Below are 15,389 nucleotides of genomic sequence, written 5' to 3'. Positions count from 1 at the left end.
GAAGCGCCCTGCTTCCTTCCGACAGCCTTCCTTCCTAAGAATCAGCCCTTCCAGGACCTTCGGTGACGTCGCGGGTGACGTCGCGGCTTGTGATTGGCCGCGCGAGCGGTCACATGGGCGGCCGCGCGGCCAATCACAAGCCGCGACGTCACCCGCGACGTCACCGAAGGTCCTGGAAGGCTGATTCTAAGGAAGGAAGGTTCCCGGTTAGTACCAGGGCGCGTCAGAGGGTAAGTATAAGGATATTTTTTATTTTAATTCTATATTTTACACTTAAATATGGATCCCAGGGCCTGGAGGAGAGTTTCCGCTCCTTCAGACCCTGGGAACCATGGAAACCCAATGCACTGCATTGGGTTTCGAGTTTCGGCCGACCCCGACCCCGACTTTTTTATAGGATCGGCCGATTTCACTCGACCCGACTTTTCCAAAAGTCGGGTTTCGTGAAACCCGACCCGATCCTATAAAAGTGAAGGTCGCTCAACCCTACAAGGGATCCATGTGTAAAAAAAACCAAAACATATATACTGTCTATATATATATATATATATATATATATATATATATATATAGACAGTATATATGTTTTTTTATTTTTTATATATAGTAGACACATATAGCTTTAGAGCCGGTAATTCAATTGCCGGCTTTTGCTATCTCCTTCCTAAACTGGACATGATATGTGACATGGTTTACATACAGTAAACCATCTCATATCACCTTTTTTTTTGCATATTCCACACTACTAACATTAGTAGTGTGGAATATGCAAAAAAATTGAATTACCGGCTTTAAAGCTATCTAGCGCTGTATGAAATAATAATATACAGTGGGGCAAAAAAGTATTTAGTCAGTCAGCAATAGTGCAAGTTCCACCACTTAAAAAGATGAGAGGCGTCTGTAATTTACATCATGGGTAGACCTCAACTATGGGAGACAAACTGAGAAAAAAAAAATCCAGAAAATCACATTGTCTGTTTTTTTTATCATTTTTTTGCATATTATGGTGGAAAATAAGTATTTGGTCAGAAACAAACAATCAAGATTTCTGGCTCTCACAGACCTGTAACTTCTTCTTTAAGAGTCTCCTCTTTCCTCCACTCATTACCTGTAGTAATGGCACCTGTTTAAACTTGTTATCAGTATAAAAAGACACCTGTGCACACCCTCAAACAGTCTGACTCCAAACTCCACTATGGTGAAGACCAAAGAGCTGTCAAAGGACACCAGAAACAAAATTGTAGCCCTGCACCAGGCTGGGAAGACTGAATCTGCAATAGCCAACCAGCTTGGAGTGAAGAAATCAACAGTGGGAGCAATAATTAGAAAATCGAAGACATACAAGACCACTGATAATCTCCCTCGATCTGGGGCTCCACGCAAAATCCCACCTCGTGGGGTCAGAATGATCACAAGAACGGTGAGCAAAAATCCCAGAACCACGCGGGGGGACCTAGTGAATGAACTGCAGAGAGCTGGGACCAATGTAACAAGGCCTACCATAAGTAACACACTACGCCACCATGGACTCAGATCCTGCAGTGCCAGACGTGTCCCACTGCTTAAGCCAGTACATGTCCGGGCCCATCTGAAGTTTGCTAGAGAGCATTTGGATGATCCAGAGGAGTTTTGGGAGAATGTCCTATGGTCTGATGAAACCAAACTGGAACTGTTTGGTAGAAATACAACTTGTCGTGTTTGGAGGAAAAAGAATACTGAGTTGCATCCATCAAACACCATACTTACTGTAAAGCATGGTGGTGGAAACATCATGCTTTGGGGCTGTTTCTCTGCAAAGGGGCCAGGACGACTGATCCGGGTACATGAAAGAATGAATGGGGCCATGTATCGTGAGATTTTGAGTGCAAACCTCCTTCCATCAGCAAGGGCATTGAAGATGAAACGTGGCTGGGTCTTTCAACATGACAATGATCCAAAGCACACCGCCAGGGCAACGAAGGAGTGGCTTCGTAAGAAGCATTTCAAGGTCCTGGAGTGGCCTAGCCAGTCTCCAGATCTCAACCCTATAGAAAACCTTTGGAGGGAGTTGAAAGTCCGTGTTGCCAAGCGAAAAGCCAAAAACATCACTGCTCTAGAGGAGATGTGCATGGAGGAATGGGCCAACATACCAACAACAGTGTGTGGCAACCTTGTGAAGACTTACAGAAAACGTTTGACCTCTGTCATTGCCAACAAAGGATATATTACAAAGTATTGAGATGAAATTTTGTTTCTAACCAAATACTTATTTTCCACCATAATATGCAAATAAAATGTTAAAAAAACTGACAATGTGATTTTCTGGATTTTTTTTTCTCAGTTTGTCTCCCATAGATGAGGTCTAACTATGATGTAAATTACAGACGCCTCTCATCTTTTTAAGTGGTGGAACTTGCACTATTGCTGACTGACTAAATATTTTTTTGCCCCACTGTATATACCTATTCTATGTGTAGACATTTATTCTACCTATTCTATTGTAAGCTGTCAGTGTGATTTTACTGTACACCGCACTGAATTGCTGGCTTTTCTCTCTAACACCGCTGCGTATTTCTCGCAAGTCACACTGCTGGTCCGTGTGCAATCCGTATTTTTGGGGCTTCCATAGACTTTCATTGGCATTTTTTTTGCGCAATACGGTGACAAACGCAGCATGCTGCGATTTTCTATGGCCATAGAAAGCCGTATAATACTGATCAGTAAAATACGGCAGATAGGAGCAGGGGCATAGAGAATAATTGGGACGTTTGTTAGGCGAGTTTTACGGACGTATTATATGCGCTCATACGTCCGTAAAACTCGCTAGTGTGACGCCGGCCTTAGTGGGAAAAAAAAATCAGTTTAAAAAGTTTTTTTTTTAGCTATGGATGAGAAAAAAACAGATGTAAAAAGGAGGCAAAACGGATGTCAAATAAGAAAAAAATGATCTGTTTTTGATGAATGTGTGACTGTAGCCTTAGCAGGATTAGGAAATGTGTACAGATTATGGTCAGGAGGAATAATAAATGGGGATAAGTTTAGAAAATGTGTGTAAATTAATGAATCTTATACATTGCCTTTAAGCTTTATACATTCTATAGAATAGACAGCCTATACAATGCCTACATTTCACATAATGCTTGTAACTAGTGTTGAGCGATACCGTCCGATACTTGAAAGTATCGGTATCGGATAGTATCGGCCGATACCCGAAAAATATCGGATATCGCCGATACCGATATCCGATACCAATACAAGTCAATGGGACATCAAGTATCGGAATGTATCCTCATGGATCCCAGGGTCTGAAGGAGAGGAAACTCTCCTTCAGGCCCTGGGATCCATATTAAAGTGTAAAATAAAGAATTAAAATAAAAAATATTGTTATATTCACCTCTCCGGCGGCCCCTGGACATCAGCGGGAGGATCCGGCGTCCGGCACGGCTTCTTTCTTCAAAATGCGCGCCTTCAGGACCTGTGGAATGACGTCCCGGCTTCTGATTGGTCGCGTGCCGCCCATGTGACCGCCACGCGACCAATCAGAAGCCGCGACGTCATTCCTCAGGTCCTAGAAGGCGCTCATTCTAGGACTTTAGCTGAGGAATGACGTCGCGGCTTCTGATTGGTCGCGTGGCGGTCACATGGGCGGCACGCGACCAATCAGAAGCCGGGACGTCATTCCACAGGTCCTGAAGGCGCGCATTTTGAAGAAAGAAGCCGTGCCGGACGCCGGATCCTCCCGTTGATGTCCAGGGGCCGCCGGAGAGGTGAATATAACAATATTTTTTATTTTAATTCTTTATTTTACACTTCCGATACCGATACCCGATATCACAAAAATATCGGATCTCGGTATCGGAATTCCGATACCGCAAGTATCGGCCGATACCCGATACTTGCGGTATCGGAATGCTCAACACTACTTGTAACATATTCCTTGTCTAGGATCATGAAATGCTGAATGACATTTCAGGTAGGATTATCATTGAGTGACCCACATGCTATTACAGATCATGGCTCTGAACTGTCAATCAGTGATACAAGTAACACGGCTGAGGATATGAAAACCTCTTCATTTATTACAAGGCTGCCATGTTCTTCCTAAAAATCGACTTTTTAAATTGTATTGCAATGCCAGTAAGTTAGAGCGGAGAGACAAGTATAGTAGAGCTGATGTCACCCATAACTAATATATGATGGTCACATTATAATTGCAGGGGGTCTGTTTGGACATACCTGGATTCAACACCTACCTTTCCAATGGCTTAAAGTGAACATTCACCTTTTTTTTAATCTAAATGAGTTTTGAATTTTGTGCTTATATTATTATAGCAATTTAAAATTCCTCTGATTTTCTGTTGTGCAGCTCCAAATCCACTGCAAGACATAGATTAAAAAAGGTGTCAGCTGTCTGCGGCCGCCACTGCATTCGCTAATGCATGGAATCAATAATACCTTAGGAGTAAAGAGACAAGAGAATGAATTTGTAAAAAATCAAACTATTTTACAAATCCACTAGAATCCAAATTTTCAGAATTCCATTGATGGATTTTGAGAACTGAGAATAAAATCTTATACTCACCTCTCGTCAACCCTTTCCTTGGTTCTCTATGCCACAAAATCTATGATCGGCTTTTTTGTCTTCTCGTCTTCCATATTCTGTCTCTACCTCTCTGTCGCTCTGGACTAGGCTTCACGCAATCATTTAGGGACGATGCACGTTAATCACTTGTGTTGCGCTGCACTCAGTCATGTGGAGCGCAACGCACATCATTGATCTCAATGGACCTGGACAGCAATGCTGGAGGCCTGTAAAAGAAGATCGCAGACAGAAATGAGAAGACAAAGGAGAAAGAGTCTATCAGAGGTCATCAGTGGCAAGAGTGGTATGAGGAGGTCCAAAAAGAGTATCTGAATTTCTTTAACCCCTTCTCAAAAGACTCAATTGACATTATTCAATCTAATAATTTAATTTTCCAGCTAAATTTGAGTGAATATGACGAATTTGAATTTCAGCAAATTCACTCATGTACTCAGGAGGTAGGAAATTTTACAGGCTAGACAATGCTCCTTGAGAGAAATATTCAAATTATTTCTCCTGCAGAAAGAAGAATACTGTCTTCCTAGTTCTAAATTGGATATAGCTACATCCTAAGGGGCTGCTCACATGTCCATGTCTTTGCGGACTGAGCGGTCAACAAAAAATCACGGAAACATGAAGGTTTTTGATCCGAGTCATGGATCGAAATTACCCATATACAGTGGGGGAAAAAATGTATTTAGTCAGCCACCAATTGTGCAAGTTCTTCCACTTAAAAAGATGAGAGAGGCCTGTAATTGACATCATAGGTAGACCACAACTATGAGAGTCAAAATTGAGAAAACAAATACAGAAAATCACCTTGTCTCATTTGACAACATTTATTTTGCAAATTATGATAGAAAATAACTATCTGGTCACCTAAAAACATGCAAGATTTCTGGCTCTCACCAACCTGTAACTTCTTCTTTTAGAGGTTATTAGTATAAATGGCATCTGTCCACAACCTCAAACAGTCACACTCCAAACTCCACTATGGTGAAGACCAAAGAGCTGTCAAAGGACACCAGAAACAAAATTGTAGCCCTACACCTGGCTGGGCTGACTGGATCTGCAATAGGCAAGCAGCTTGGTGTGATTAAATCAACTGTGGGAGCAATAATAAGAAAATGGAAGACATATAAGACCACTGATAATCTCCCTCAATCTGGGGCTCAACCTAAAATATCACCCCATGGAGTCAAAGTGATCACAAGAACGGTGAGCAAAAATCCCAGAATCACACAGGGGGACCTAATGAATAACCTGCATAGAGCTGGGACCACCGTAACAAAGGTTACTATCAGTAACACACTACACTGCCAGGGACTCAGATCCTGCAGTGCCAGACGTGTCCCCCTGCTTAAGCCAATACATTTTCGGGTCTGTCTGAAGTTTGCTAGAGAGCATTTGGATTATCCAGAATAGCATTGGGAGGATGTCATATGCTCTGATGAAACCAAAGTTGAACTGTTTGGTAGAAACAAAACTCATTGTGTTTGTAGGAGACAGAATGCTGAGTTGCATCCAAAGAACACCATTCCTACTGTGAAGCATTGGGGTGGCAACATCATGCTTTGGGCTGTTTCTCTGCAAAGGGACCAGGACAACTGATCCGTGTACATGAAAGAAAGAATGGGGCCATGTATCCTGAGATTTTGAGAGCAAACCTCCTTCCATCAGCAAGGGCATTGAAGATGAAACGTGGATGGGTCTTTCAGTATGATAATGATCCCAAGCACATCACCAGGGCAATGAAGGAGAGGGTTTGTAAGAAGCATATGAACATCCTGGAGTGGCCTAGCCAGTTTCCAGATCTCAAACCCATAGAAAACCTTTGGAGGGAGTTGAAAGTCCGCATTGCCCACCGACAGGCCCAAAACATCACTGCTCTAAAGGAGATCTGCATGGAGGAATGGGCCAACATACCAACAACAGTGTGTACCAACCTTGTGAAGACTTACAGAAAACGTTTGACCTCTGTCATTGCCAACAAAGGATATATAACAAAATATTTAGATGAACTTGTGTTAATGACCAAATACTTATTTTCCACCATAATTTGAAAAATAAATCTTGCCAAATCAGACAAGGTGATTTTCTGGATTTGTTTTCTCAATTTTGACTTTCATAGTTGTGGTCTACCTATGATATCAATTACAGGCCTCTCATCTTTTTAAGTGGGAGAACTTGCATAATTGGTGGCTGACTAAATACTTTTTCCCCACTGTAAGTCTATGAGTCCGTTAAAATCACTGAGAGCACATGGATGGCATCAGGGTGTAATTACTGTGCTGTCTGTGATTAACATTTTTGCACTAATTTTTTTCCATCTGTGAATATCGTTGATGAAACATTATAGGGGAGGTCTAGAGCTAAAATTCTACTCCTAAATGCCTATCTATTTAATGTTATAATCTAATCTATTGACTAATATACTTCGATTAAAAGTGTCTATCATTCCCTCTCTATTCTATCTAACTGCTTTAATTTTTTTTACTACTTCCTTGTTTATGGCGCTTGATTTTAGAATCCAAGTGTATGCTGGGATAGTCAAATAAGTCATCATACAGGGGCTGGAGCTATGGTCACTGCCGCAGTTTCTGTCCCCTCCCTGATAGGAAGCATCATCAGTGATGCCCATTTCTGGAGCAAGGCTAGTCCTTGCTCTACTAAGCATGGTTGTCAATTCCAACGTAAACTGTCAGTATGGGTTGTAAGAAGAATACCCGGCGTGTAGGAAAAGTAGGGATTAGCACCTCCGTGAGAGTGACGTCGTACAATTTTATGACACTCTGTGTGTGCTTCATCACAAATCCTACTCTGGCAGGAGCTGCAGTAAGATTGGTGGTATTGCAAACATTGCCAGTCAAAATTTGATGAACGGCGAACGCCATGCCCCCTTCTGCCGGAGCTCTGCCAACTTTGTCAGAGCTGGGCGAAAATGGTATGAGAACACCAAAAGTCCCATAATTTTATTTCCACTACCAGTTACGACAAAATTATGTGACTTTGCCAAGCTTTTTAATCCAGAATACTGACGTAAAAGCTCTGATGAATTGGGCACATAGTTTTCTTTCTTCTAGAGGTAGCTAATGTACAGTATCAAAAATAAAAAGGCTGTAAGCTCGAGTCAGCTCATGCAGGTAGCCAGCCTGTCATCTTTAAATCTATACCCCCTGGGGCTATTTGGAGGTCTGTATCAGTAAAATGATGCACTAAACGCTATGAAGATATATTTAGAAATTAATCGATATAGGAGGATGGATCTGAAATCAACATGCTGATAGTAGATGGAGATTTAATTTAGGTTGTGGTACTTCCTCTTTAAATTTGATACTTCCTATGTTATGATTTAGCCACCAGCAAAACCTATTATGATCGATTCCCTAAAAGGTTAAACGAATGCACATTGGATGCATCTATGAAAACTTTGATGTATATCCCTCCAGCAGACACCTTTTCATCTTCAAAACCAGCATATGGTAATCACTTTCTATAAATACTGATATTTTATGTGTATGTTATTGGCTTTCATCTGCTTCGCTGCTATTCTGCAGAGTATTCACATGCATACTAAGTGATGAATGGTGATAGTAAAGGAAGGTGCCAGTGGGTGACACAGAAAATTGAGCAAGATTTGGGAGGCAAGGTGCATAATGGGATGAAGTTTGAAGGCTTTTTGATAGAGTGGGAAGTTCTATGTTCCTAAGCAATTATCTTTGATTTATTGAGCTTTTTTATTTAAAACACCAGATCTAATTTCAGATAGCAGATAGACAAGATTGTCATGTGTTACATGCTTATCATCGTGCAGGGGAACGAAAGCGACTGAGGCAGACAGGGAGAATGGGCCGTGATAAAGGCATGGAGAGAGCATCAAAGATTACCAGGGAAAATTAGGAAGATAACTGTGCTGGATGGATGAGAGAGAACTCTAAGACCGAAACAAGAAAATATAGGTCTAGGTAACTGGGTTAGACAGAATGTGTCATTCAAAGTATGTTCAGCGGCTTGTTGAATAACTTTTCTTTCTTAGGGTAAGTTCACACTACGCAAAGCCTGATCTCTTGGCATGAATGAAGCTGCAGAAAAAAATCATATTTTCCTTGCTTTTTCTTGTGTTTTTCACTGCGTTTTTGATGCGGGTTTGACATGCTAGATTTGTCTCTCGTGCTTGCTGATAAACTTAAGTGTTGAAAAAAAAGTCCTATTCCATAGAATCAGGTTTTGGCACAAAAAAAGCAGCAAAACATGATAGGCTACTTTCACACTAGCGTCGGATTCGGCCCGTCGCAGTGCGTCGGGCCGAGATTCCAACGCTAGCGTTTGATGCGCCGCACAACGGGTGCAGCAGATGCATTTCTCCGGCGCATCCGCTGCCCCATTGTGAGGTGAGGGGAGGTGGGGGCGGAGTTCCGGCCACGCATGCGCAGTCGGAAAAAGCGGTCCAACGGCAGCAAAAATGTTACATTTAATGTTTTTTGCTACCGGCGGTCCGCCACAACACGGCACAACCGTCGCACGACGGTTGCGACGTGTGTCAATACATCGCAATGCGTCGGTAATGTTACTCTATGGGGCAAAAACGCTTCCTGCAAACAACTTTGCAGGATGCGTTTTTTCCCCTAAGCGACGCATTGCAACGTATTCAAAACAACGCCAGTGTGAAAGTAGCCATACCTGCATGTTTGGTGCATTTTTTTTTTTTTTTTTTGCTGAAAGAAGTGACATGCTCTACATCTCTGGCAAAAATTAAGAGACCACTGAAAAATGTTCAGTTTGTCTGATTTTTCTCTTTATAGGTATATTTTTGGGTAAAATGTATATTGATCTTTTATTCTATAACCTTCTGACAACAAGTCTCCGGATTTCCAAGCAATATTTTTTGTATTTTTTTTCTGACAAAGAAAAATGGTCAAAATAAAAAAAACAGTGATTTCAGACCTCAAATAATGCAAAGAAAATAAGTTCATAATCATTTAGAAACAACAATACTAATGTTTTAACTCAGGAAGAGTTCAGAAATCAATATTTTGTGGAATAACCATGATTTTTAATCACAGCTTTCAAGCGTCTTGGCATGCTTTCCACCAGTCTTTCACATTGCTTCTGGTGCAAAAATGTAAGCAGTTCTTCTTTGTTTGATGGCTTGTGACTATCCATCATCCTCTTGATTACATTCCAGAGGTTTTCAATGGTTTTCTGGTCTGGAGATTGGGCTGCCCATGACAGAGTTTTGGTCTTTTAATTTTTGCCAGAGCTGTATGTCCCAAAAAACAAGCAAAGCACAAAATAGGCTTTGTTGGTACTGTAAAACGCAGCTGAATATTAACAAGAAAGACTGCAGCAGAAACGCCTAGTGTGAACTTAGCCTGCGCTCCCATTAAGTTGTTTTGGTGAGTTTTTGATGTTGCAGGTTTTTTGCACTATTTGTGCACCTATTAGATAAATTAGGCTACGTTCCCACGATGACCTTTCGGTGCATTTTTGACGCTGAGTATTTTTGCTGACTCGCAGCATCTTACAATTCCAGCACAGTGGTTGGTATTTATAGAAATCTCATGCCCCCATGCTTCTTTTTAATGCTGCATAAACTCACTGGTAATGGGAGTTTTAAAACCACTGAATGTCAATTTCTCTTGTCAATATGCTGAGCTTTCTGTGTGGATTTTCCACACAGACTTGCATTAGATGCAGAAAATCGGCAGGTGAAAAACGAACGTTTTTAGTGCATTGCCACAGCAGGAACGCATAAAAAATGCATGTAATCCACACCTAAGTACGTATGTCAATAATATTTTGTCAAAGCCGAATACCACAAAGTATCAAAAACAAAGCAGGCTAACACATTACGACTGCCGATATGCCTTTTAACTGTGGCAGTTAAGGGGCCTTATTCCTCAGCGCTGCATTTTAACGGCACTGAGAAATAAGTGTATAGCGCCCCAACGTCAGAAAATGTCTGGTGTCTTGGCTACCAGGGGTAGCCGAGACTCTGAAGAACATGATTCGGGTTGGGTTCTATCATCGCCTGTCTCGTGATCGCCGTTATTCACAGAATAACGACGATCACAAAAAAATCCAGTTTTCCATTCATTTCTCTCTCCTCTGCTCTGATATGATCTAGCATACCAGAGGAGAGAGAAATGAGGCCCTCCGGTACCTCCGCCATCCCCAGATCCTCCTGCTCTCTCACCCGGCCATTCACGTCATCTTCCTGCAAGAAAATGGCGAGCGCATGAACAGTGCACCCGCCGAGATTTGCTGGCCGGTACCCTGCAACAATAGATTTTTTTTCCGATTGGTTCATTTTGATCACTGTGATAGATCCTTACCTGTGATAGAGGCTTACCTGTGACTCATTGGTGCTGCAGCGTACGATGCACTTCCGTGTCTGCAAGGTGCCGGTTCGTTGTTGGAAACAAGCGGGCAAGGGCTATGGCAACATGTGCACCGAATGGTGAGGCGCGATATGCAGCTAGGGAAGCTCCGGCCAGTAGCATTCCTAGGTATCGCGTGGGGCAAAAAAATGGCTGATTGGCTCCACCTACTTGTGACATCACATTCAGAATAGAGCGCAAAGGTGCTCAAAACAACAGGGGGACAGAGCTAACCAACGCGTTTCGAAGAGCCACACTTTTCTTCCTCAGGTGCCAGAGCTTCCCTAGCTGCATATCGCGCCACACCATTCGGTGCACATGTTTCCATAGCCCTTGCGCGCTTGTTTCCAACAACGAACCGGCACCTTGCAGACACAGAAGTGCATCGTACGCTGCAGCACCAATGAGTCACAGGTAAGCCTGCAGCTACACGCGATCCTACTGCTGGCAGCAGTGGAACAAGATTTCATATGGAGATGTCAGGGTTCTGGCCATCAGAGGTATTGGGTGATATTCACACAGGCACCTACCATAGTACAAGTGGAGGCTTTGGTGTATTGTGCAGCCGGACATATGTGAAGCATTTTTTTTTCCTGTCTGGTTTAGCCTTAAGCGCGGAATCAATATTGTATTACGTGGTTTAGGACTCTTGACACAGTTGGCACAACTCTGTCCACATCCCAGCAGCTAAGGAGTGTTGCAGTTTCCTAGGGTGAGCGCCAGAGTAATCTGTTTAATATATTTTTTTCTATTCTTTGCAGTTAGGGTTAGGGTTGGGGTTAGGGTTGGTGTTAGAGCAGGGTTTGATCTGGGGCTTGAGCTGGGGTTTGAGCTGGGGATAGAACTGGGGTTAGAACTGGGGTTAGAGCTAGGGATAGAGCTGGGGTTAGGGTTTTGTTGGGGTTAGGGTTGGGTTAAGGGCTGTGTTAGGGTTGGAGTTAGAACTGGAGGGTTTCCACTGTTTAGGCACATCAGGGGGTCTCCAAATGCGACATTGTGCCCACCATCGATTCCAGACAATTTTATGTTCAAAAAGAAAAACAGTGTTCCCTCCCTTCCAAGCCATGCGCCCAAACAGTGGATTTCCTACATATATGAGGTATTGTTGTACTCAGGAGAAATTGCAGAACAAATTTTTATGGTCCATTTTCTTGTTTCCCTTGTAAAAATAAAAAAGTTCGGGTCTAAAGTAAATTTTTTGTGAAAAAAATGTGTTAAATGTTATTTTCTTTCCTTGCTCAATGCTTTAGTCCTTGCGAAGCACTAGAAGGGTTAATAAACTTCTTGGCTGTGGTTTTGAGTACCTTGAGGAGTACGGTTTTCAGAATGGTGTCACTTTGGGGTATTTTCTGTCATTTTGATCCCTCAAAGTCACTTCAAATGTGAGGTGGTTCTTAAAATAAATGGTTTTGTAAATTTTGTTGGAAAAATGAGAAATCGCTGGTCAATTTTAACCCTTATAACTTCCTAACAGAAAAATATTTTTCCGAAATTATACTGATGTGAAGTAGACATGTGGGAAATGTTATTTATTATCTATTTTGTGTGACATGACTCTCTGATTTAAGGTCACAAAAATTAAAAGTTTGAAAATTGCTAAATTTTCAAAATTTTTGCGAAATTTCTATTTTTTCATAAATAAACGCAAATCATATCAAAGAAATGTTACCACTAACATGAAGTACAATATGTCACGAAAAAACAATCTCAGAATCAGTGGGATATGTTAAAGCGTTCCAGAGCTATAACCTCATAAAGTGACAGTGGTCAGAATTGTAAAAATTGGCTTGGTCATTAAGGTCAAAATTGGCTTGGTCACTAAGGGGTTAAAGGCGATATAAACTCATGTAAAAAAACGAACACAAAAATGCAATTTAAAAGTGCAAGTAACATACGGTAATTTAAATAATCGGTGCAGAAATTTTGGCGCATCAAAAACTCACCAAAAGCTCATGGTTGGGAATGCAGCCATTGGTTACTTTGTTTTTGAGTGTGTTTCTATCGTGTTTTTGATGCTGCATTTTTTGTCTCCTGTTGGTACGTCATGTTTTATATGAAGCTGCTTTGTTTGTGATATTTCCTGATGTTTGGCATTACAAGTTTATTGATACAGTCATAAGCAGATCCCATGCGCTTTTATGTGTTTCCTTAGTGGAAACGTACTAAAAACGCATTTTTAACCTGCGGATTTTCTACATCCAATACCAGTCTATGGCTAAAATCTGCACATAGAACTCAACGTACCGGCAAGAGAAATTGACATGGTGCGAAGTTGAAGCACGCATCGCAGGTCAGGTTATGCTGAGTTAAAAAAAAGTACAGAGGGAAGGAGGTTTCTATAAATCCCATCCACTTTGCTGGAACTGTAAGAAGCTGCATTTTTGATGCAGAGAAAATATGCAGCATAGCAAACTAACAAAAAGTTCATTGTGGTCACACTGCATGTGCAGCTGGTGCGGCTGCATCAGGGCCTGGAGGTGCAGGGGGCCCCTGCAGGTGGCTAACAGTGAGGGCAGTCTGACCTGAGAGGCTCCTGGCCAGATTACCCTCATGGGCAGTGGGCAGGGAATGATCCCTGCAACTCCACTGCCTACAGGAGAAAATGACAGCGGAGCAGAGCTGCAGGGATCCATACTGCTTCCTGTCCACGCTTCCTGTCTGATACAGCAGCGTGGCTGGATGACGTCAGCATTTAGCGCGTGGCTGTGTTAGAGAGAAAGCTGCCAGCCACAAATATGCTGTGGCTGCCAGGGGACATGCAGAGAGGTGAATGTGTGTGTGTGGCTGTGGGGAACGTGCAGAGAGGTGAGTGGTGTATGTGTGTGTGGAGAGGGCAGGGAACTTGCGGAGAGGTGAATGGTGCTGTGTCTCTGTGTGTGTATCTGTGTGTGGAGAGGGCAATGATGGGGGTGATGGAGAGGGCAATGATGGGGTGGCAATGATGTGGTGGTGAAAAGGACTGTGATATGGTGATAGAAAGGGCAATGATGGGGTGGTGGGTGAAAAGAGAATGATGGAGGTGGTAGGAAGGGCAATGATGGGGGTGGTGGGGAGGAAGCAATAATGGAGGTGGTGGAAAGGACGATGGTGGTGGTGGGGGGAGAAAGAAATGATGGGGTTGTGGAAAGGGCAATGATGGGGGTGGTAGGGGAGAAGGCAGTGATGGAGGTGGTCGAAAGAGCAATGATGGGAGTGTTGGGGGAAGCAATGATAGAGGTGGTTGAAGGGGCAATGATGGGGTGATGGGAGAGAAGGCAACGATGGGGGTGGTGGAGGAGAAGGCAATGATGGAGGTGGTCAAAAGGGCAATGATGGGGGTGGAGAGGGAGGGCAATGATTGGGGTGGTGGAGAGGGCAATGATGGAGGTGGTGGAGAGGGTAATGATGGAGAGGCAATGATGGGGGTGGTGGAGATGGCAATGATGGAGGTAATGGAGAGGGCATTTCATTGTGATGCTATCAGGGACTTAACAATTATTGGGGAGTGGGAGAGAAGGCAATGCATAGGACACTTTATAATGAACGGAAAGGTGGGAGAAGACGCTGTCAGGGACTTGTAATGAGTTGGGAGGTGGCGAAAGATGTTCAGTACCTGATGGTGTCTTCTCTCACCCCCAAATTCATTATGATGCTATCAAGGACTTATAATGAATGATGGGGACATAGGACAGGGACTAAGGCTATGTGCACATGTTCAGGATTTGAAGGACAAAATTCTGCTGCATAGCCTAATGTGATGGCAGGAAGAAAGTTGTGTGTTGTTACATATTTTCCCCCATTAATATGGGTGAAATACGCTGCAAGAATTGAAAATATGCAGATTTTAATCTGCTGCAAATCTGCAAGTAAAAAATAAACAGCGTGTGCATGAGACTTCAGGGATCTTATTCACTTTTCCTGTGGAGGACAGTGGAGCCTCTTAAAGTTAGAGGTCTGTGAGAGCCAGAAATCTTGCATGTTTTTAGGTGACCAAATACTTATTTTCCACCATAATTTGTAAAATAAAGCGTGCCAAATCAGACAAGGTGATTTTCTGGATTTGTTTTCTCATTTTTAGGGCTCATACTCACTTGTGAGCAACTCGGATGAGTCTCGCATGTTAAAACCCGGCGCTGCTGCCGGCACTCAGATCGAAGTGTGCGGCCACATAGGAATACATGCAGCCACACCCTCCGCTCCTGAGTGCAGGGTGCAGTGCCGGGTATTGCCGTGTGAGACTCATCCGAGTTGCTCGCAAGTGAGTATGAGCCCTGAGTCTCATAGTTGTGGTCTACTTATGATGTTAATTACAGGCCTCTCTCATCTTTTTAAGTGGGAGAACTTGCACAATTGGTGGCTGACTAAATACTGGTTTTCCCCACTTTACGTAAACATTAAAAAACCCATCAAGATCTACAAATATGTTTATAACAAAGCACTGATGGAAATAAAATATCAGTTGTTGATGA

General features: G+C 42.7%; 1 long non-coding RNA gene across 1 annotated transcript in view; it reads right to left on the bottom strand.

Annotated features, from left to right (window-relative positions):
• Window positions 1–15,389, bottom strand: part of LOC138672319 (uncharacterized) — a 75,161-nt gene that overhangs the window by 27,304 nt on the left and 32,468 nt on the right. Inside the window, exons 2-3 of the long non-coding RNA XR_011319706.1 lie at window positions 4,562–4,788; window positions 4,233–4,356 (exon numbers count right to left, since the gene is read on the bottom strand). This is a non-coding gene — a long non-coding RNA (uncharacterized lncRNA). The remainder of the gene's footprint in view (window positions 1–4,232; window positions 4,357–4,561; window positions 4,789–15,389) is intronic.

The sequence above is a fragment of the Ranitomeya imitator genome, chromosome 3 (assembly GCF_032444005.1).
Source record: "Ranitomeya imitator isolate aRanImi1 chromosome 3, aRanImi1.pri, whole genome shotgun sequence".
Lineage (NCBI taxonomy): Eukaryota > Metazoa > Chordata > Amphibia > Anura > Dendrobatidae > Ranitomeya > Ranitomeya imitator.
Note: the sequence above shows the minus strand (reverse complement) of the source record. Positions and strands in the feature narration are given on the sequence as shown.